Source organism: Callithrix jacchus, chromosome 19 (genome assembly GCF_049354715.1).
Source record: "Callithrix jacchus isolate 240 chromosome 19, calJac240_pri, whole genome shotgun sequence".
NCBI classification, from domain to species: Eukaryota; Metazoa; Chordata; class Mammalia; order Primates; family Cebidae; genus Callithrix; species Callithrix jacchus.
Window position 1 is genome coordinate 57,378,232 of NC_133520.1, and position 24,479 is coordinate 57,402,710.

Here is a 24,479-nt window from a genome sequence, read left to right on the forward strand (position 1 = left end):
ACCAGCTCTTGGATTTATTGATTTTTTGAAGGGTTTTTCGTGTCTCAATCTCCTTCAGCTCAGCTCTGATCTTAGTAATTTCTTCTCTTCTGCTGGGTTTTGAGTATTTTTGATCTTGCTCCTCTAGCTCTCTCAATTTTGACGATAGGGTGTCAATTTTGGATCTCTCCATTCTCCTCATATGGGCACTTATTGCTATATACTTTCCTCTAGAGACTGCTTTAAATGTGTCCCAGAGGTTCTGGCACGTTGTGTCTTCGTTCTCATTGGTTTCGAAGAACTTCTTTATTTCTGCCTTCATTTCGTTGTTTACCCAGTCAACATTCAAGAGCCAGTTGTTCAGTTTCCATGAAGCTGTGCGGTTCTGGGTCGGTTTCTGAATTCTGAGTTCTAACTTGATTGCACTATGGTCTGAGAGGCTGTTTGTTATGATTTCAGTTGTTTTGCATTTGTTGAGCAGTGCTTTACTTCCAATTATGTGGTCAATTTTAGAGTAGGTGTGATGTGGTGCTGAGAAGAATGTGTATTCTGTGGATTTGGGGTGGAGAGTTCTGTAAATGTCCACCAGTATGCTTGCTCCAGGTCTGAGTTCAAGCCCTGGATATCCTTGTTGATTTTCTGTCTGGTTGATCTGTCTAGTATTGACAGTGGAGTGTTAAAGTCTCCCACTATTATTGTGTGGGAGTCTAAGTCCTTTTGTAAGTCATTAAGAACTTGCCTTATGTATCTGGGTGCTCCTGTGTTGGGTCCATATATGTTTAGGATCGTTAGCTTTTCTTGTTGTATCGATCCTTTTACCATTATGTAATGGCCTTCTTTGTCTCTTTTGATCTTTGTTGCTTTAAAGTCTATTTTATCAGAGATGAGAATTGCAACTTCTGCTTTTTTTTGCTCTAAATTAGCTTGGTAAATCTTCCTCCATCCCTTTATTTTGAGCCTTTGTGTATCCTTGCATGTGAGATGGGTTTCCTGGATACAGCACACTGATGGGTTTTGGATTTTTATCCAATTTGCCAGTCTGTGTCTTTTGACTGGTGCATTTAGTCCATTTACATTTAGGGTTAATATTGTTATGTGTGAATTTGATACTGCCATTTTGATGCTAAGTGACTGTTTTGCCTGTTAGTTGTTGTAGATTCTTCATTGTGTTGAAGCTCTTTAGCATTCAGTGTGATTTTGGAATGGCTGGTACTGATTGATTCTTTCTATGTGTAGTGCCTCTTTTAGGAGCTCTTGTAAAGCAGGCCTGGTGGTGACAAAATCTCTGAGTACTTGCTTGTTCGCAAAGGATTTTATTTTTCCTTCACTTCTGAAACTCAGTTTGGCTGGATATGAAATTCTGGGTCGAAAGTTCTTTTCTTTAAGAATGTTGAATATTGGCCCCCACTCTCTTCTGGCTTGTAGTGTTTCTGCCGAGAGATCTTCTGTGAGTCTGATGGGCTTCCCTTTGTGGGTGACCCGACCTTTCTCTCTGGCTGCCCTTAGTATTCTCTCCTTTATTTCAACCCTGTTGAATCTGATGATTATGTGCCTTGGGGTTGCTCTTCTTGCGGAATATCTTTGTGGTGTTCTCTGTATTTCCTGCAATTGAGTGTTGGCCTGTCTTGCTAGGTGGGGGAAATTTTCCTGGATGATGTCCTGAAGAGTATTTTCCAGCTTGGATTCATTCTCTTCGTCCCCTTCTGGTACACCTATCAAACGTAGGTTAGGTCTTTTCACATAGTCCCGCATTTCTTAGAGACTTTGTTCATTCCTTTTTGCGCTTTTTTCTCTGATCTTGGTTTCTCGTTTTATTTCATTGAGTTGGTCTTCGACTTCAGATATTCTTTCTTCTGCTTGGTCAATTCGGCTATTTAAACTTGTGTTTGCTTCGCGAAGTTCTCGTATTGTGTTTTTCAGCTCCTTTAATTCATTCATATTCCTCTCTAAGGTATCCATTCTTGTTATCATTTCCTCGAATCTTTTTTCAAATCTTTTTTCAAGGTTCTTAGTTTCTTTGCATTGATTTAATACATGATCTTTTAGCTCACAAAAGTTTCTCATTATCCATCTTCTGAAGTCTAATTCCATCATTTCGTCACAGTCATTCTCCGTCCAGCTTTGCTCCCTTGCTGGTGAGGAGTTTTGGTCCTTTCTAGGAGGCGAGGTGTTCTGGTTTTGGGTGTTTTCCTCCTTTTTGCGCTGGTTTCTTCCCATCTTTGTGGATTTGTCCGCTGGTCATCTGCGTAGTTGCTGACTTTTCGTTTGGGTCTCTGAGTGGACACCCAGAATGTTGATGATGAAGTATTTCTGTTGCTTGGTTTTCCTTCTACCAGTCTAGCCCCTTCGCTGTACGACTGCTGAGGTCCGCTCCAGACCCTGCTTGTCTGGAGTGCACCTCTAGTATCTGTGGCACAGCGAGGGATGCTACCAGTTTCTTTTTCTGCTCTCTTTGTCCCAGGATGATGCCTGCCTAATGTCAGTCTTTTGGATATAGAGGGGTCAGGGAGCTGCTTGAGGAGACAGTTTGTACTTTATAGGGGTTTAATTGCTGAGCTGTGCACTCTGTTGTTCATTCAGGGCTGTTAGGCTGCTATGTTGATTCTGCTGCAACAGAGCTCATTAAAAAACCCTTTTTTTTTCTCAAATGCTCTGTGTTGAGGGGTTTGGGCTTTATTTTTGGATGTCCGATCAGGTGTCCTGCCCAGCTAGAAGGCAGACTAGCCACTGTTTGGCTGCTGAGGCTCCGCCCTGCTGTTGTGTGATTCGCTCTGTTCCTGCCGGCTTTGCTGTGGTCTCCGCCATGCCCTGCGGCGGAGTCTCTTCATTGTAGCGTGTTGCCTCAGCAACGGCAGGCCACGTCAGCAGTGGGCGTGTATCTCAGTAGGGAAGAGTTGCCTCGGCAACGGCTGGCTGCGTCAGCAATGGGCGTGTATCTCAGTTCGGGCGGGTTGCCTCGGCAACGGCTGGGTGCGTCACCAGTGGGCGTGTATCTCAGTTGGGGCGGGTTGCCTCGGCAATGGCTGGCTGCGTCAGCAGTGGGCGTGTATCTCAGTTGGGGTGGGTTGCCTCGGTAGTGGTGGACGCCCCTCCCCCACAGAGCGTCTCGGACCGTCTGCTCGGGATAGTTTGAAATCGCGGTTTTGTTCGTCCCACTGGGTATCCCAATCCCTGCAGTCCCCTGGGCTGGCCTATTGTCCAAGTCTCGTTCAGTCTCAAGTCCAGCCCTCTCAAGTCTCAGGTTGCCGGTTCAACAGGGCACCCGGACAAGCGCGCCCTGTGGGGATTGCTGGGTAGGGCCGGCCGCCACCGCCCCGGCTGCCGGCTTCGCCAGGCAGACCTACTTCCTGGCGTCCCGTGTCTCTTTATACTTGGGGGTTTCCCCGTTCTGTGGGCAACAAAGATCAGTCTGGAAATGCCACTCTGACTCACCGTTTGCGGATTCAACGAGAAGAGCTCCAATCCTGGGTTGTTCTCACAGCGCCATCTTGAGTCCTCCCCCTGTTCTTATATTTAAAGATAACTATCTGCCTAGGCATATTGAAATTCTAAGGTTGACACCACTTTGCATTGATCCTAGGGCATGGTTTCAGGATTGCTGGAGCAGCATCATCCTTTTACAGTATAGATTTCAGTCAGCAGGCTGGTCATGGCCTCCTCAGTGTGCAATTTTCTTACTGATAGTGGGCGTCAGTGGGATGGACTCACAGTTTCCATCTCTTAGGCTGGGCAGGCCCATGGTGGCAATGGTAAAAATTTCATGGGAACATACATCAGAAGTAATAAGAAATCCATCTTCTTAAAGCCTTCATAGGAGATTTCCTGAAGATTTATAAAAGGCACTTCATTGATCAAATGACTCTGATGTTTCCCCTCCCTGGAAGAAATTCAGGTCACCAGCCCACTTAAAATCATTGTGTTCTCCTTTTGCAGTAACCTCTGCTCCTATAATTTCTTTATGGCATATTATATACTATTAACTTAATATCCTGATTAGTGGAGCTAGCAAACACTCAGTATCACTATAAACTGCAGTATCATAACTGTCTTCCTTTAAAAATCATCTAATGTTTCTTTAAAATCACTGGTGCTTTTGTAAAGTAGTTCATATTTAGGAATATGAACATTTTATCATGCTGGAAAATTATTTGAATTCCTTTTCATTTAAAACCTATAGCTTTCTATTTAATCTAGCTTTCACAAATATTTTATTTGCCCACTATAGAAAAATCGAGTTTAGAGATAAATGTAAAGTCACTCATAGCTCCATCCAAAAGTCAACAACTCTTAATATCATTATTTTTGTTCTTGTTCTCAGTATTTTTGCTGAATCTATGTTTTGTAGAGTTTCATCATACGTCAGATAAAACTGCATATATATGAGTTTTTAAATAATACATTTTTATTGTCATAAATGAAATACACATTTAATATGGTATGACTAGGACATATAGAGAGATATAACAAAGAAAATTAAAGTCATTTAAAATCTTACCAAATCTAATAACCATAAACCTTTCGATGTATTTTCTCAGAATACTTTTTCCTATGCCTTTTATATTTTCTTGATTATCAAGTACTTCAAGCGTATAGAAAAGACAGAAACTAATATAAGCAGCAATGGAAAATTTTAAAATATGGGTATTTTTCTGCATGTGTTTCAGATTGTTTAGTTTTTGTTGTCCTTTGCCCTCCCCACGTGTCCCTTTATTTTCCTGGCAAAACAAAGCATTACAGATATAGTTGCAGCTTCCTATACTCAATTTTATTTTTCTAAAACTTATTGATATTGAAATGTCTACCTCTGGTCTACTTACTTTCCCTGCCGAATAATACTTTACCATATGGAAATACCACGATGTACAATTACATGCATAGTGCCATATACATTTGTTTACAGGTTTCTTGGGAAGAATCTCTCTTACTGTGTTCCCAGAAGAGGGATTGGTAAATTGTAGGGGAGGCTTGTCTTCATTTTTACTATGAATTTCCAATTGTTTAAAGTAGTTGTAACAATTGGTATTCCCACAGGAAATGTGGGGAAACTTGTTTTGTGTTTGGCTTCACTTGATATTCCTAGGCTTTTACTTTTTGTTTGTCAATCTTATGAATGTAAAATGGTATGTTTTTATGTATATTGTGCGCAGACTTTATTATTCGGGACACATGTAACCTTTCTCATGCACCACTGTCATGGATTTGTTTTCAATTTAACTCATTTATTAAGCACGGAAAATTGTGAGGTTTCTCAAAGATGGCGATGAGAACTGCTGATGGATTTGCTGCATTAGATCCACCCTCTCCAGCTCTGGCCCTCTAGTGTCAGTATTTCTACCTTCCATTTCTAGTGCTTCCTCTTTTCAGGTTCTGGGAACATTCTGGCTGTAGAAATCAGTTGCAGTAATTGGAAGAACTTTTACTAAAGTGACTTACTTGTCTTCTTACTTGGTAATTATGCAGACTGTAAAATATATTTATGAAAAATTCAAGTTATATACAAAACCAGACACTACCAAAGCATATACAAAGTTCATGATCCCTTTTATTTTTCTCTTCTTCCTCTTCCAATATATAACCACTTGTAGAGAGCCCCTACTATTTCCTTTGTATTTATGTTTCTGTCCAAATGCAATAGATATTCTCTAACATATCTCCTTGGATCCATGAGAAGAAGGTGAATGTAATTTTTAAAAATGAATATTATATCTCTACATCAGCACAGTATTGCATTATACGGAAATAAGAGAAAGAATCTAACTCTTCCATGGACATTTAGGTGGCTTGTAGTTTTCTATTATTTTAAACAGTGTTGTGGAAAACATTCTTGTAAATGTCTTTGGACATCGATGTGAAAATTGTCTCAGGAGATATTTGTAGAAATGCTATTTACATGGTCTTTTTTGCCTACTTTATTCATTTTTATTTAGAACATTTTATAGAACATTAGGAATTGGTGACTTCTAAGTAGGTGTAAAACACAGTACCGGGCCAGGTATGGTGGCTCACGCCTGTAATCCCAGCACTTCGGGAGGCCGAGGCGGGTGGATCACGAGGTCAAGAGATCGAGACCATCCTGGTCAACATGGTGAAACCCCATCTCTACTAAAGATACAAAAAATTAGCTGGGCATGGTGGTGCGTTCCTGTAGTCCCAGCTACTTGGGAGGCTGAGGCACGAGAATTGCCTGAACCCAGAAGGCGGAGCTTTCAGTGAGCCGAGATCACGCCATTGCACTTCAACCTGGGTGGCATGAGCGAAACACCGTCTCAAAAAAAAAAAAAAAAAACAGAAAAAACACAGTACCTGGATTCTCTGAGCTTTATGTTCTGTTTGAAGCAGGGGAAGTGACAGTAACTACCTGTTAGGGTGATTTTAAGGATTAAATGAGATACTGTGTACAAAGTTTATAGCATGGGTTTTGGATTACAGCAGAGACTAAAAAGCTCAGTTTTGCCTCCTCTTAGTCGGTCCCGAACCCAAATATACTTTTAAATATTCTTTCAGCACAGATTTTAAAGTTTGATAGAAATAGAATTATATAGTGATCACTCCATATGTAAGGTTTCTTTTAGTCAAGAAAATGTTTTTGATATTCAGCCATGTTGTTGCACATGTCAATAGTTCTTTCCTTTTTTATCCTCCTATCTCAGGTCTTAAAAAAGGAATACTGCAAAAAAAAAATGAAACAGTATTTCCACTTGTATTCGGTTTTGGTCTACAGTTGACATTGTTCTCAAGTATCACTAACAGGTTCCCATGGAGAGAAAAATTTATTTTCTGTCCACAACATAACAGGAATTATAACAGATGCAGAAGGCCTACTAGCCCTGTGTGAAAATCATCATGTTGACTATATTTCTCAAAAGTTAAACTAAGGTGTAGGGGAAGCTGTCAGTCTTTGTTTCCTCACTATCAATCCCACCACTTTTATTTTTTCATTTGGGGAAAAATAATAATGACTGTAAGAACAATGAAAAAATAATAAAAGGACAGTAAAAAGGTTGAATGCACTGGCTGTGGCAGGGAGCAATCAGAAATGGTTTGTTATTTCCCTTCACTTTATCAAAGTTGCTACGTGGACTCATTCTTACCCACCTGTTGGGTAGAATCTTTGATATTTTCTATTACACTGATCAATTTAAGATATTAAGAAATTCTGTCTAGTTCAAAACAGGAGCAGAAAACCAAGCACCACACTTTCTCACTCATAATTGGGAGTCGAACAGTGAGAACACATGGACACAGGGAGGGAACAACACACATTGGGGCCAGTTGGGGGTCAGAGGAGGGTGAGACGGGGAGACCATTAGGACAAATAGCTAGTGCATGTGAAGCTTAAAACCTAGATGAACGGTTGATAGGTGCAGCAAAGCACCATGGTACACATATACCTATATAATAGACCTACACATTCTGCACCTGTATCCTGGAACTTAAGAAAAATCCTGTTTAGTTTAATTTCCAAACTCAAAAATCTCATTCAGCTGAAAACTTAACCCTTTTTTTACATATTTTAACACATAAAATAATCAACAATGAAAACAGGTAGAGGTTGAGCATCTCTGATCCATAAACCCCAAAATCCAATATATTCCAAGATCTGAAATTCATCCACATCGATGGCTGAGATAGCGATATGTGTGCTTTCTGATGGTTCAATGTATACAAACTTTGATTCGTGCAGAAAATTGCTAAAAATTTGTAAAATTTTATTTGCGTTATGTGTATGAGGTGTACGTAAACATAGGTGAATTTTGTGTTTAGAATTCAGTTATATCTTTAAGAGATCTCTTTATGTATATGTAAATGTTCCAAAATATGAAAAAAGTTTAAAATCCAAAACACTTCTAGTCCCAAGGAATTCAGATAAGGAATATTCAACCACTACATCTAATAAGTCATGGATACTTTAAAATGAAATTTTAAAAGTATTTAAAGAGTCCAAAAGACATCAGGAGAAAAGGGACAGGACAAAAAGTGGGGAAGGGGATGCAAACAAAAACAAACAAAATAATGAAACAAACCATTAAATTGTAAGCTTGAATCCAATTACATCATTCGACCACTAATAAATCTATATTTAATAACGTTAAATGTTATTGAATCATACCACATACTCCAATTAAAGTGCCAGAATTGATTTAAAAAACCCACAAGACCCAGTGCTGTATATGAAATACACACTTTGAATAGAAAAAAAGAAGACAAATATACGTAGGTCTAAATAAGTACATTTGAATTTTTTTAAGACAGTGTCCTACTCTATCTCCTAGGCTGGAGTACAGTGGTGCAATCTCTGCTCACTGTAAACTCCGCCTCCTGGGTTCGAGCAATTCTCCTGCCTCAGCCTTTTGAGTAGCCGGGAATACAGAAACCTGCCACCATGCCTAGCTAAATGTTGGGGTATTTTTAATAAAGCTGGGGTTTCACTGCATTGGATAGGCTTGTCCTAAACTTTTGACCTCAAGTGATCTACCTGCCTCAGCCTCCCAAAGTGCTGGGATTGCAGGTGTGAGCCACTGTACCTGACCCTAAATGAGTACATTTAAAATGATATACTATGCAAACAGTCAGCAATGGAAGTGTGAAGAAGCTATATTAATACCAAATAAAATATGCTTAAGTCAAAACAGTATTTCCAAAGATAGAGAGGGATAGTTCATGATTACAGAAGAGTCATTTCATCAAAAAAATGGATTAAAAATAATTTGTGTATCAATTTGCACAAAACAAAATTGAACTAAAGGAATAAACAAACAATCCACAATTTTGATTGGTGATTTTAATACCCATCTCCCAAGCAATTGATAGATAAACTAGACAAAATCTTAGTCAAGATGCAGATGACCTGAACAACACTCTCCACCATCTTAAACAAACCAATGGAAGACGACACCCAATAACCACAGAATACTGTATGTTTCAAGTACATGTAGTGTTCACTAGGATAGGTCACATGCTAGGTCGTAAAACAAGACTGAATAGATTAAATCAAATTGAATTCATGCAGTGTATGTTACCTGACCACAATAGGATTAAAACAGAAATTAACAATAAGAGAACTAGGAAAGCTCCAAGTACTTGGAGATTAAATATAATACACAAGCCCAAGAAGAAAGCAAAAGGTAGAATATAAAATATTTTATTCTAAGGGATAATCAAAATACAACATGCCAACACTTATGAATTACAGCTATGGGAGTTCCCAGAGGGAAGTATAGCCGTACATGCTTATACTGCAATAGAAGAAAAAGAGAAAGGTCTAAAATCAATGACGTAAATGTTCACCTAAAGAAGATTGAAAACACACACACACACAGAGCAAAGAAAACTCCAACGAAGTAGTAAGAAGGAAACAATAAAGTAAAAGTGCAGAGATAAACCAAATTGAAGACAGACAAAATAATAGAGAAAACTAACAAAGCAAAGAAGCTGGTTGTTTTAAAATATCAACATTAATAAACCTTAAGCTACTCTGATCATGAAAAAAAGAGAGGAAACACAAATGGTCAGTATCAACATCAGAAGTGAAAGCGAAGTGAAACTATCACTACAGATCCTGCAGACGTGAAAAGGATAATAAGAGACTATCATAAACAACGTCATGGTGACAAATTCTGCAACTTAGATGAAATGAACAAAGTATCTGAAAAATACAACAAAAACTAACACGAATTTTGCAGAAAATGTGTCCGGGAAAATTAAAAGATACATTAAATAAAAGAATACGCAAGCCACAGCCTGACAGAAAATGGTCATAAATCTATTTTCAGTAAAGAGCCTGATTTCCAGAATATAGAAAGCAGTTTTATAACCTGAAAATAAGGCTGGGCACAGTGGCTCACACCTGTAGTGCCAGTACTTTGGGAGGCCGAGGAGGATGAATGGCTTAAGGCCAGGAGTTTGAGACTAGTCTGGGCAACATGGTGAGACCCTGAAACCTAGTATAAGTACAAAAAATTAGCCTTGTATGTTGGCTAATATCAATACAAAAAGTTAGCCTGGTATCAGCTAATTGGGAGACTGAGGTGGGAGGATCGCTTGAGCCCAGGAAGCAGAGGCTGTAGTGAGCCAAGATTGCACCATTGCCTTCCAGCCTGAATGACAGAACAACTAAAAGAAAAAAAGAGAACAATTACTGTTTAGAAGGGGAAAAAATTTGGGGAGCCACTTTGCAAAGATAATATACAAGTGGGACAAAATGGTTAACATCAAGGAAATGCAGATTAAAACCACAGTGAGATACTACTACACACCCCACAAAATAACTAGGTTGGGAAAGACTAAACACCAAATGTTGGCAAGAATACAGCACAACTATAACTATTGCTAATGGGACTATAAAACAGTACAACTACTTTGTCAAATTTCTGGAATTTTCTTATAGAACGAATATACATCTCATCTGTAATAAATTTCCGAGTTAGGAATCTACCCCAATTAGTGAAAATACATGTTAATAAAAATACTTATAGAAGACCACAATACTTTACTCATAATAATCAAAAGTTGAAAATATTTCTGGTGACCACAAATAGAGGATCAGGTAGCGAACTACGTTATTTCATAGCATGAAATACTACTCAGCAATAAAAATGAAAGAGATACTGATATGTGTAACCTGACTGATAAATATAAAAATTATTTTGTGGACTGAAGGGAGCCTTATATATAGGGTTATCACAACATGATTCAAGTTATGTGGAATTTCTAAAGTTGGCAAACTTAGTCTACAATGAAAAAAATCCAAGGGTACAGAGCTGGAGACTGAGACAAGTGATGAAGAAACTTTCTGGGATTGTATTAGTCCGTTTTTTCACTGCTGATAAAGACATACCTGATACTGGGTACTTTATTCAAAAAAGGTTTAAGGGACTCACAGTTGCACCTGGCTGGGGAGGCCTCATCATCACGGCAGAAAGTCAAAGGGACATCTTACATGGTGGCAGACAAGAGAGAAATGAGAAACAAGCAAAAGGGCTTTCCTCTTATAGAAGCATCAGCTCTTGTGAGACTTATTCACTATCACAAAAACAGTATGGGGGAAACTGTCACCATGATTAAATTCTCTCCCACCAGGTCCCTCCCATAACACGTGGGAATTCTGGGAGCTACAATTCAAGAAGAGATTTGGGTGAGGACACAGCCAAACCATATCAGGGATTATAGTAATGTTCTTTATTTGATAGAGTTTTGGGTTACACATATGTATACTTTTGTCAAAATTCGGTAAATACATACTTAAAATTTTTGCATTTCATCATTTGTAAACTTTACACCAAAAGGAAAAAGAAAGGTACCAAATTCTAGTTAATGCATGTTGAGTTACTGATGTCTGCAATTTACTTTAAAATGCCTAAAAACTATAATGGATTACTGGATGGATAGAAAGATGGATCTATGGATGGACATGAGATAAAACAAGACTCCAAGTTGGTGAAGATACAGTTAAAGTGTTCACTGTAAAGTTTTTTCAACTTTGCTGTACGTTCATAAATGTTCATGATAAAATATCAACGAAAACAATTTTCATCCCTCCTCCTCTGTGACAGCCTCAGCCTGAGAAACCCACAGTGGGAAGGGAAAGGAGGGCAGTGTGTTTGTTTATGACCACCCACCCTCACTTCTTAGCAGTGCTTTCTGGCTCTTCTAGGGTTGGATAGGGGCAGGGAGAAAGGAGAGACAGAGGAACAGATAGGGCTTTATTGAATAGTTCAGCTGTATTATGGTGTCACATTTTAGGAGCAGTCATGCAGTTTTGGGCCCTTTCTCATGCGTTCCTGAGAAATTCTCCTGGTAGGGATCTCACAGCAGTTCACTACCTCAGGTAATACAGTTTCTAGGAAGCCACTAAGAGCCCTCCTACCACCTGCCTCTGGGGGTCCTGGGCAGCCTCTTCCTTACCCCTGGCAGGAAGCTTTTCAGGGCAGCGTCCTCCTTAAAATCAATGGTTTTCTCTATTATGGAATTCCTATTTTGCCCATATAAAACATGCAAACACCTTTGTTTGGCTTAACTTGAAGTACGGGCCACCCCCAGCTCCAGTCTTTATCGCTTCTATCTGCCCCATTATTTCAACTTGGCCACAGCCTTTTGCTTTTGGATTGTATTCAGATGGGATAGCAGTTCCCGTGTTCTCCAGCCTTCAGGGACGTGAGCTAATCAGCTTGAATGGTTAAATAGAAGTTCCTGTTCAGGCAGCTCATTAGCTTTAAAATGAAGCAGCAGCCTTTTCCCATCCATGAGAATTGGGTGAGGAGGGAGTTCATACAACACACAACCCTTTCAAAAGTCTTCAGTGTAATTAAAAAAAAATGCCCAGCGTGGTGGCTCACATCTGTAATCCCAGTACTTTGGGCAGCTCAGGTAGGCAGATCATAAGGTCAGGCTTTGGAGACTACCCTGGCAAACATGGGGAGACCCTGTCTCTACTAAAAATTAAAAAATTAGCTGAGTGTAGTGGTGGGCCCCTGTAATTCCAGCTACTCAGGAGGCTTAGGCAGGAAAATCACTTCAACCTGAGAGGCAGAAGTTGTAGTGAGCCGAGATCATGCCACTGCACTGCAGCCTCGGGAACAGAGCAAGACTCTGTCTTAAAAAAGAGAATTTTTAGTCCTGTCCTATAAAGGTAAGAGGTAGATAATAACCTATTCTGGCAAAACTGGTTCTTGCCCACACCATTTGAAAAGTCTAGAACCTGATTGTAAATGAAAGGATTCTTGACAACTACTGTTTGGCGCTTGATCTTTGACTCCAATGCCAAACGTGGAGAAGACAGCATGTTTCCACTCTTCTGAAAACAGTAGCTAATCTGTGCTTCCCTTTGCTGTCTCGAGTATAGTAAAACATTTATGAGGTACAGAGGCTTGCAGAAAAGTATTTTAGAAGTGGAGTCAGAACTACACTGTGGAAAGGGGGCTGAGAGAATCATGAATCCGATTCCTTCTCTTGCCAGAGGAGACTCAGATTTGTGATGTGGTTTCTCTGGGTAAACATGAGTAAGTAACAGAAGAGATCAGTAAAACTCTGGTCCAGTGCTTAGAAATTAGTGTTTTATGACCTCCCCTCTGCCAGGGAAATAAGCATGAAGACAGCGCTTTTCCTCCCACTATTTTTAAAACCCAGATGAGGAGGTGTTCTATTGCTCCACGTGGTGCGCTTTTGAACTGAGAGGGACTGAGCACGGAGAAGCCAGAGTAGCACTGCCCCCACCCCGGGCCACCTGAAACTCATCATGCTGCTTTCTTTGGAGCGGCTGCCAATTTAAAAGAAGACTTAAGGGGTTTCATTTGGCTCTGTGATTCTGCTGGAAGGAGGCCTGAGTAAGGTTGAGCTGAGGTTGCAGAGGAAAGGAGCCGTTTGTCCCACAACCTGAACAAAACAGAACTATGATGAAGCAGCATTGTCCATCTGAGGTAATACCCAAGGTACATTGCCTCATGTCAAGAAAATCAAGGACGAGAATACACATGGAGTGAGGTTAAGAATGGAGGTTTTACAGGCAAAAGAAGAAAAGAGAACATCTCTCTCTTCTGCAGAGAGAGAGAGGGGCTTCTGAGTGTGTTTTCTGGTTTTCTGGTGAACTGCACAAGGTTTTATAGACTTGTTGAGGAGGTGGTGTTTGATTTACATAGGGTCCAAATATGGGTTGGACCAGGTGAGAGCTTTACATAGCTCGTGAAGAAGCTGGCTATCCACCCGAATCTTCTTATGCATATAGGTTTTCTACTTGGCCAGTGCATGTTGTCTGTCCCTTACTGCACTTGTGGTTGATAAAGAAAAAGGAAGATGAAGCCGTCAGGTTGAGCATGCCTGGCACCCAAGTAGCCTCCTATTGTTACAGCTGCTGGCATTCGCCTGTGCAAGCTTCCAGCTTGCTTGTCTATATCTGCAGCTCGATTTTACAGGCCGCTCTTTGTTAGAAATGGTTTTGGGGCTGCTTTTTATTCAAAGGGAAACCTTACCAAAGACTTCCTTACTTTCAATCTCTGACGAAATAATTTCTTTAGAACTCCTGTATCAATGGGACTTCTGGATTACAGTTGAAGTAGTTTTGGCTGATCATCAACTCTGCCTCCACTTAATAGTGAATGCTTTTATTTTCTATGTTTCAAAAGGGACTCTTTGCTCCTTGCCCTTCTTCAGAATAGCAGTGTGGAAATTGCATTTAAGAACACCTGTTGGGCACAGTGGCTCACACCTGTAATCCTAGAAATTTAGGAGGCTAATATGGGAAAATTGCTTCAGGCCAGGAATTTGAGAGCAGTCTGGGCAACATAGCGGTACCCCATCTCTCAAAAAAAAATTACTGGGTGTGGGGATGCATACCTGCTGCCCTGTTGGCCCAGCTTCTGTCAGGAGGCCATGGCAGAAAGGTCACTTGAGCTCAGGAGCTTGGGGCTGCAGTGAGCTATGGTCATGCCACTGTACTCCAGCCTGGGTGACTCCATCTCTTGAAAAACACAACAAAAACCAACAAAAGCCCACTTTCTATCTGGAATGGGAACCGGTAGAGCCTTATGACAGTGAGTGACTCAGAGGCAGAGCAAACGTTTGGCCACAGTTTTAATGGTGCAATTTGAACCTTGTGTTTGTCCTACTGACCAAGACTGTGGCTGTCTTATGGTCCTCCATATGGTCTGGCCTTGGAGGAGAAGAAACTCTTCTTGTTCAACACTTTCTGTTTGTGGAGCCCAAGATAAGAACTTTATGTTTGTTTCACAGATGAGAGGGTGCTAAATAGCTTGCTTAGAATCACACAAGTGTTGTTTTTCTCTCTAACCTTGCCAGTATGTGTTTTTTTTTTGCTTTAATAATTGCCATTATGACTGGTGTGAGATGGTATCTTATTATAATTTTCATTTGCATTTCTCTATTAATCAGTGATGTTGAGCTTTTTTAATATGATTGCTTGTTGCATATATGTCTTGTTTTAAAAGTGTCTGTTTATGTTCTTTGCCCACCTTTTTATGGGTTGTTTGTTTTCCTCTTGTAAATTGAATTTCCCTACCGATGTTTGATATTAGATTTTTGTGGAATGCATAGCTTACAAACATTTTCTCACATTCTGTAGGTTGTCAGTTTTCTCTGTTGATAGTTTATTTTGCTGTGTGAAAGTTTCTCATTTTAATTTGACCCGTTTTCAATTTTGCTTTTGTTACCTTTTCTTTTGGCATGTTCATGATGAAATCTTTGCCTGTGCTTATGTTTTGAATGGCATAGTCTCCTGTCTTGCAGAGCTTTTATAGTTTTTGGTTTTACATATCAGTGTTTAATATATCATGAGCAAATTTTTGTATGTAATGTAAAGAAGGGGTCTAGTTTCAGTCTTTTGCATATGGCTATCCAGTTATCCTGGCATCGTTTATTGAATAGGGAGAATCTTTTCCCCCTTGCTTGTTTTTGTTAAGTTTGCCAAAGATCAGATAGTTGTAGAAGCTTGATTTTGTTTCTGGATTCTCTATTCTGTTCCATTAGTCTATGTGTTTGTTTTTGTACCAGTACTATGCCGTTGTTTCCTGTAGCCCTGTAATGCAGTTTGAAGTCTGGTAGCATGTCGCTTCCAGCTTTGCTCTTCGTGCTTAGGATTGCCTTGGCGGTTTTTGGTTCCACATAAATTTTTCAAAAGCTGGTTTTCTGAAAAAATAATAAAACTCAACCTACTTCTTAACATTTTTCAAGAACCCAAATGAAATCATGACTGCTCTTGAAGATGGCACTCTGTATGTTTCAATTTCCTACCCAGTAACTGGTCTATTAAAATCATACTGGTTAAAAAATAATAAACTTGAAGCTAGACCAATGAAGGAGAAAGGGAAGAGATTCAAATAACCACCATCAAAAACAATAAGGGCAATATTACCACTGACCCCACAGAAATGCAAACCACCCTCAGAGAATATTATGTACAACTGTAGGCACATTTTTTCCTTTAATTTTGAGATGAAGTTTTGTGCTTGTTGCTCAGGCTGGAGGGCAATGGTGAGATCTCGGCTTAGTGCAACCTCTGCCTCCTGAGTTCAAGCTATTCTCCTGCCTCAGCTTCCTGAGTAGCTGGGATGACATGCATGTGCCACCATGTCTGGTTAATTGTGTATTTTTAGCAGACATGGGGTTTCTCCATGTTGATCCAGCTGGTCTTGAACTCCCAATCTCAGGTGATCAACCCACCTTGACCTCCCAAAGTTCTGGGATTGCAGATGTGAACCACTGAACCTGAAAAAATTGAGAAATCTAGAAGAAACTGATCAATTCCTGGTCACAACCACCCTCCCTGAGATGCAAGTTTGGTTTAACATATGCAAATTGATAAATGTCATCGTCACATAAACAGAACTAAAGAAAAAAAATTACCCACATGATTATCTCAATGGATGCAAAAACAGCTTTTGATAAAATTCAACTTTCATTTGTGTTAAAAACTCTCAATAAACCAGGTATTGAAGGAACATACCTCAAAACAATAAGAGTCACATGTGACAAAACCACAGCCAGCATCATACTGAATGGACAAAAGCTGAAAGCATTCCCCTTAAAAATTGGCACAAGATAAAGATGCCCTCTCTCCCCACTCCCATTCAGCATAGCTTTGAGGGTGTTCTTTGCTCTTGGGTTTCTAATTCTTTTAATTGTGATGTTGGGTAGTTAACTTGAGATCTCAATTTTGTTTTTGAGATGGAGTGTTGTTCTCTCAACCAGGCTGGACTGCAGTGGTGTGATATGGGCTCACTGCAACATTTATCTCCTGGGTTCAAGCAGTTCTCCTGCCTCAGCCTCCAGAGTACCTGGGATTAGAGGTATGTGCCACAACACCAGCTAATTTTTGTATTTTTAGTAGAATGGGGTTTCACCATGTTGGTCAGGCTGGTCTCAAACTCCTGACCTTGTAATCTGCCCGCCTTGGCCTCCAAAAGTGCTGAGATTACAAGAGTGAGTCACCGCAGCTGTCCCGAGTTCTCACTTCTTGATGTGAGCATTTAGTACTATAAATTTCTCTCCACACTACTTGACTAGCTGCATCTCAGAAACTCTGGTAAGTTGTACCTTTGTTCTCATTACTTTCAAAGAACTTCTTAAACTTCTTGATTTCTGCCTTAATGTCATTATTTACCCAGGAGTCATTCAGGAGCAAGTTACTCAGTTTCCATGTAAGTGTATGGTTTTGAATGAATTTCTTAGTCCTGATTTCAAATGTGATTGCATCTGCTTTGTGACCTAAGGTATCTTCTATACTTATGAATGATCTATGTGTTGAGTTGAAAAAATGTGTATTCTGCAGTCATTGGATGAAATGTTCCTTGAATATCAGTTACATTTGGTCTGTAGTAAAGATTAAATTTCATGTTGATTGGTTGGTTTTCTGTCTGGAAGATCTGTCCAGTGCTGAAAGTTGGGTGTTGTAGTCTCCAGCAATTACTGTGTTAGGGTTTATCTCTCTCTTTCTTATTTGCTGCGTGTGTCTGTTCTTTTTTCTCTCTCTCTGTCTGTCTCTATTTCTATCTTTGGAATTCTGATCATTTTAGTGTTGAACCTGTTCAAATTTTCTTCCGGATTTCAACTTTTTTCTTATCGCTATTTCTGGAAGACATAAGGTTCATCTACTCAACTTGGTTGTCTTAGTATTCTAACAAGAATTTTTCACAAGTTCTGCTGTCATATTTTTAATTTCTAAGCGTTTACTTTTTCTTTAAATTTGGTTCTTGTTTCATGAAAATGGTAACACTTTTATCTCTTCGTGAACATTCATATGGGTTTCAGAAGGTCTTATCTCCTAGCACAGTCCTCATTCAGGCTGCATTTATGTGTCTTCTTGCTCTGGTCTCGGCCATTCATGTTAGAAGCTTTGCTCAGACGCCTGGTGACCCTTAGCTGTCTGTGTCTGTTAGAAAAAAATGGAGCACTGAAAAGCTAAAAGCTGATGGAAGTTCTGTGATTGTAACATTTTGTGGGCGGTAATCTTGCTGGGTCAGACCTTTTCTTCTTGAGCAAGAGAGATTCTCTCTAGAGAAAAATCATCTTAACTTCTGACCAAGTGTATCTGCCACCCTCATTGGAACTCAGTGGTAGGAAAACCTGGAGGATCTCAGTGTTCAGTGTGTGCATTTAAGCACTTGTGTCTAGAGAGCTCCTGCCTAGAGACACCAAATTTTACCCTATAGAGAGGAAACCTCCACCCTGCCACCACCGTGGGATGCAGTCACCGATTCTAGAAAGAGGATCTGGGATCTACTTACTACTGAAACATAAATTCCCTAGGTAAATTTAGCTGCCAACTCTTGAACCCTTGGGGATCCTGGTTGCCTTCCTGCCACTGGCTTGGGATTTAGCATCTCTGTGTCTACTGTGAGGTGTCACTGACAGCTTCTGCTTGCCAGTTTTCTATATGCTGAAGGGATTGTCTTTATTTTCTTTTTATCTTTGTTGGTTTATTTATTTTTAATCATCCCATGTTAATGTGGTTTAATGATGGAGTGAAGGCATATGCAGGTATTCAACCAAACATCTTAGCTGAAGTCTGTGTATTTCTCTTGTAGTAAAATCTTGGTCATTCTATGTTTCAGTTAATCAAATTTTTATATATGCATTCTGATTTGGGGATGATGTGAGGGAAGAGAGAGAGAAAGAAAGAGAGACTCAGACGGACAGAGACAGGGTGAGAGAGAGAGGCTACTGTGACAAATCTGTGGGTCTGTGTATTTGGAAGTCAATAGGAATTTAGCCCTGTTTTCTGTCTAAAAAGCAGGAGTGTCCAGACAATGGATCTTGAACTAGGCTAAGAATCTTTGAGGCAATGGTGCAGATCCAGTTGTGTTCAATTTTTAGTCCTTAGGCTGAAAGGGAAAATAACGTAAAACACATTTTAAAAAATTTCTGGCTGGGCGCGGTGGCTCAAGCCTGTAATCCCAGCACTTTGGGAGGCCGAGGTGGGTGGATCACAAGATCAAGAGATCGAGACCATCCTGGTCAACATTGTGAAACCCTGTCTCTGCTAAAAATACAAAAAATTAGCTGGGCATGGTGGTGCGTGCCTGTAATCCCAGCTACTCGGGAGGCTGAGGAAGGAGAATTGCCTGAACCCAAAAGGCGGAGGCTGCGGTGAGCTGAGATTGTGCCATTGCACTCCAGCTTGGGCAACAAGAGCGAACCTTCATTTCTAAAAAAAAAAAAAATTTTCTGAAAGTGGTGTTTTCTGATTTGCCCTCAGATAATTAGATATAGAAGGTAGCCATACATTTTTGGCTAACTCAGCATTCGTTGCTCCATTCAGCGAATTCATCTTTATATTCATGTTCTTTCTCTCCAGCTTAATATCCAAAATTTAAAAGTGAGGAATGCAGAATAGTTGAACTAAAAGAAACAGATCAACCACAACCTGCCTCTTCTTCCTCTCACCCAAAGAAAACCATTGTTAACATTTTGCTATATTCTCTTTATGTACTTTTCTCAGGTACTTTTATTCGAATATATTTTTGATCATAAAACTGTCTTAGACAATAAGTTGTCAGAGAAGAACACCCACTCTTTTTACACTACAGGCTTCCAGCTTGAAGGTGACTGACTTGGGAATCCTGTATTTTAACAAGATATGATGTTGATATGGAATCTTTTATTGGACTGTTCTGAGGTATTCTCTTTTTAGCATACTCTTCTTCATCCCCTTCTTCCCTGCTATACACACACATACACATTCACACATACACGCATTCTTTCTTTCTCTCTCACATGCACATTCTCATATGCAAATACAAGCATGCTCATACACGAGCACACACACAGGCACGTGCATGCACACACTCACACTCATGTGAACCAACATGCACATACACACTCTCCTTCATCTCTTTCCTCCCTGCTACACACACACACTCTAACACTCATATGCACATGTGCACACACACATATGTACAACATGCAATGTGTCAGAAGGCCATGTAGAACATGATTGTTACTCTCCAAAAGGAAGGATACCCACACTTTTGCAATGGAAAAAAACAGCTCTGTTTTTGTAAAAAAAAAAAAAAAAAAAAAAAAAAAAAGAATTTTCTATTAGGCCTAGAAAGAAACTTAAAAAGTGTTTTTTCTTTTATCTAATCGGAACTTGTGTATGTGCAGACACCCGTGTGACAGAAAGAGCCAGGGAGAGAGGGAGGGAGAGGAGGTGAAGGCAAGAAGAGAGAGGGCGATTAAAAAGCAAGTGCACTGTGGCAAGCTCGTCTGGACTAAGTGAGAAGCAGGCGGTTGTGGTGATGAGATAGGAGCTCGGAATGCTTCCTGGTACCAAGACTGTCATAAGTGGAATTGGGGTCTGAAAAAGTGACAGCAAAATTCAGCGTTCCTTTGACAACCACTCAGAAAATAGAATGTGAGGAAGCAGGAGGAAGGGAAGGTGTGGGGCCAGCCATGAGAATGCACCCCGCTGCTCCACAGATGCCTAGAAATGCTGCTCACTTATAGGGCACAGGTGAGGGGAAGTCTGGACTGGTGGAAGTAGTGCTGCCAAGCCATGTAGCCTGCTCTCTCAAGGGTGAATGTTCTTGCGTAAGTAGTGGGGAAGATTATTCCCTAGTTTTTATAGGCCCCATTTGTCCTAGACACAGATTTTAATGTTCTCAGGTGATCGCTTGCTTGATTGTCTGTGTAAAAGATCAGCAATCCTTTTTTTTTTTCTGGAAAGGTCTAGGCAGTAAATATTTTAGGCTTGGCAGCCCATATGGTCTCTGTCACAGCTACTCATCTCTGCGGTTGTGGTGTGAAAGCAGCCATAGAAATGGGTAATAGAGGAGTGGGGCTGAGTTCCAAAGTACTTTTATGAGAACTGAAAATTGCATTTTATATAATTGTTGACATGTCCCAAAATATTGTTACTTTTTTGAATTCTTTCACATTCGTGTCTCATGAGCTGTCTGACAAGAGACGACAGGCAGGAATTGGTGGATGGGCCATGGTTGCCCAAACCCTGTGTCCAAATCATGGCATTGTACAAGCAGGAGGGATCTCTGACCCTCTCTTTTTTTCCTCTTTCCTTCTTTTCAGTTTCTCATTGTGCTGATTTGGAAACCAGAAATCGAAAGCTCTGGGAAGTGAACTCTTTCTGACTTAACCTGTTAGTGGCAGTGTTAGGATAAAATGTCAGGTCTCAAGGAGCACTTCTTAGAGCCCAGATCAGACTGAATGTTGCTTTTGTGATTGCAGAAGGCATACCATCCTCTGGTACACTAGCTCCTTAGCGTCACCCTGAATCTGAAACTTAGTTCTTCATAAAGTCTTTTGTCCTATGATTCCTCAGTGCATCATTTGCTAATTTGCGCCAGTTATTCTGTTTAACACAACTGAGATATAGACATAAGCAAAGTTCCTACCCTTTAGGAACTCACTTCTTCAGGGCCTGGTTTTGATAATCCAGACAAAGCTACTTAAATGTAGTTTTATCCTTAAAAGCAAAATCGGCTGCACTTATGTAAGTTACAATAATAATTAGAATTTAGGAAAAATCCATTCTTAAAACAAGAAGGCAAAGAGAATAAAAAATAAACATCCAAGTCACCCTCTGACTGTGCGTTGGTTTTAAAACAACAAGACTATTATTTTAAGTGAACACAAGGAAAATTTTGCTACCAAGCGAGTACAATTTCTAACAGGTGATACATCGACTCCTCTGATTCCAGACGTTTCCGAAAGTGCCCTTACTACCTACATTACTTCCTTCTGTAAAGCTCTACTGATTAAGACTTTATCTTTTGTGGTTGGATTTTTGCTTTTGGAATTACAACCTGCTTTTCAAGTCACATTTTGTAAATTAGTTGAGGTATCTTGCTGAGTGATAAAGTCTGAGTCAAAAACTTCCTGAAAAGTGCCTCGTGAACTCGTGAGGCATCATGGCAAAGATCCCAATTGTTGGACTGAGGCAGAGAGGTAGAAAGAAGAACACAGACTTTAAGGTCTGACAGATGTAAGTATAGGTCCCACGTCCACCACGTATTAGATGTGTAATGTTAAATGAGCTACTATACCTCTTTGAGCCTCAGCTTTCCTCTCTGTAAAAAGAAGATGTTAAACCTTCCCTTGCACTATTGTTGTAGGGATTAGAGATGATGTCAATAAAAATGTTTCCAGCATGCTCGGTATTCAACGTACCTTGGATAGACTTATTTGGCCAGTTCACTGCAAAGGGTAATATACACGAGTAAGATTTTTTCTTTTCTTCAAAGTAGACTTTTTGGGATTAAACTCTAAAAAAGTGTTAAATAAATGAATCAAGATATTTTTCATTTCTGTTGTTGAAGTATTTGCCTTCTTACGTTTGGTAATGTTAGGATTTTCCACAGAAGAAGTTGACACTTTTTTTCTTAATCATACTGGCAATACCATGTTTCAACACTAGTGACTATTTTCTTTTCAAAAAGTGTCATTTGTCTAGCTTCCCTTGAAAGATCAGCTAAGTGTCACATTATCCCTCTTCTGCTAATCTTTCAAAATGCTCACCACCATAGTCATAACATTTTCTTCATGCTCAAGTTGATTTAAAAAATGTTCTAAAGACAGTGTTGCTGAATTTTTATTTGTTTAATAAAAATTAGGCTTTTAAATATAAAAATATAGATTTATTATAAAGCCTCTAGAAAGCAAAGAAAAATAGATTTGAAAAATACCTTGTTTAATCACATAAAGCTAGGCAGAGCTAAACCACTGTTTCCATTTTGGTACATTTTATTTTAATCTTTTCACTATTTTAATGTCCTTCTTTATATACATAATGGTGATAACATGATGTATATATGAACATGTATATATTATATAAATATATAAAATACATAAATATATCTTTTAAAAATGGTATCTGTAGGCCGGGCGCGGTGGCTCAAGCCTGTAATCCCAGCACTTTGGGAGGCCGAGGCGGGTGGATCACGAGGTCAAGAGATCGAGACCATCCTGGTCAACATGGTGAAACCCCGTCTCTAGTAAAAATACAAAAAATTAGCTGGGCTTGGTGGGGCGTGCCTGTAATCCCAGCTACTCAGGAGGCTGAGGCAGGAGAATTGCCTGAACCCAGGAGGCGGAGGTTGCGGTGAGCCAAGATCGCGCCATTGCACTCCAGCCTGGGAAACAAGAGCGAAACTCCGTCTCAAAAAATAAATAAATAATAAAAATGGTATCTGTTTATTTATTATATATAAATATATATCTAATGACTATATATCTACATATCTACTTCTATATTTATATATCTCCATGATAGAAGTTGGAAAATACTGAAAACTGTAGAGGAGTTTGGAGAAACAACCTATAATCTCATTATACAGAAATAATTTTCTTCCCTTTTGCTTCTCCACATTTTGGCTTAGATCAAATTTAGAAATGATTTTCTTAACGTTCTTGGTATTGTGTTTTTAGAGTATCAAGATGTTGCTGCATATTCTGATTTTTATGTATAGTTGTGACAGGAACACCCACAAAAATAATTGTTCTAGAAAAGAATTTGTTAACAAATATTTTCTTCCAGGAAGTGGTGTATTAGCGTTTTAAAAGAAACATTTCTGGACGTCAGAGTAGACATTGGGCTTATATCAACAGCTCAATCTTTTTTCAAATACGCTTTATTTTTAGGGCAGTGTAAAGTTAATAGTGAGGCATAGTGGAAAGTACAGAGAGTTCCTACATTCCCACCTCCCCAAATGCACAGCCTCCTCCACTATCAGCCTTCCTCACTAGAGAGGTACATTTGTTACAATGGATGAACCAACATTGACTTATCACTGTCACCCATAGTTTATAATTGACATTAGGGACCATTCTTGCTGTCGTATATTCAGTGAGTTTTGACAAGGGTGTAATGGCATGTGTCTACCATTATAGTAACACACAGAGTAGTTTCATTGCCCTAAACATCCTCTATGCTCTGCCCATTTATCCTTCCCCACTTTTCAACCCCCAGCAATCACTGAACGTTTTGATGTCTCTATAGTTTTGCCTTTTCCAGAATGTCATATAGTTGGATTCATATAGTCAGTGGTCATTTGAGATTGGTTTCTTTCACTTAGTAGTATGTATTTGAGTTTCCTCTATGTCTTTTAATGGCTTCATAGCTCACGTGCTTTTTTTCTGCAACAAAAGCCACATTCAAAGATTATTGCTTTCATTGCTGAATAATATTCCACTGTGTCGATGTAGAGGTTTGTTTATCCAGGCACTTACGAGTCTATAGTAACCAGTGTGGAGCCTGGGGAAGCCATAAATGGCCTGGTTGTGGCGAAGGCCTGGAGCCTATGTCGATAGGAGCCATGCAGGTTGGAGGCATTAGATCTTAGAGCCATAGGGGAAGGTCTGGAGCTTGGGTTGACAGGGTCTGTCCCATAGCCTGTGGCTATAGAAACCTGCCTGGTGTTGAGTTCACTGAATTGTGACTGGCATTGGAGTTGATGTTGAAGTCAGGTGTTACATTTGCTTTCCTCTCTGCACATACATAGTATCTCTTTCCATGCTGCACTACCCAGGTTTGGGGG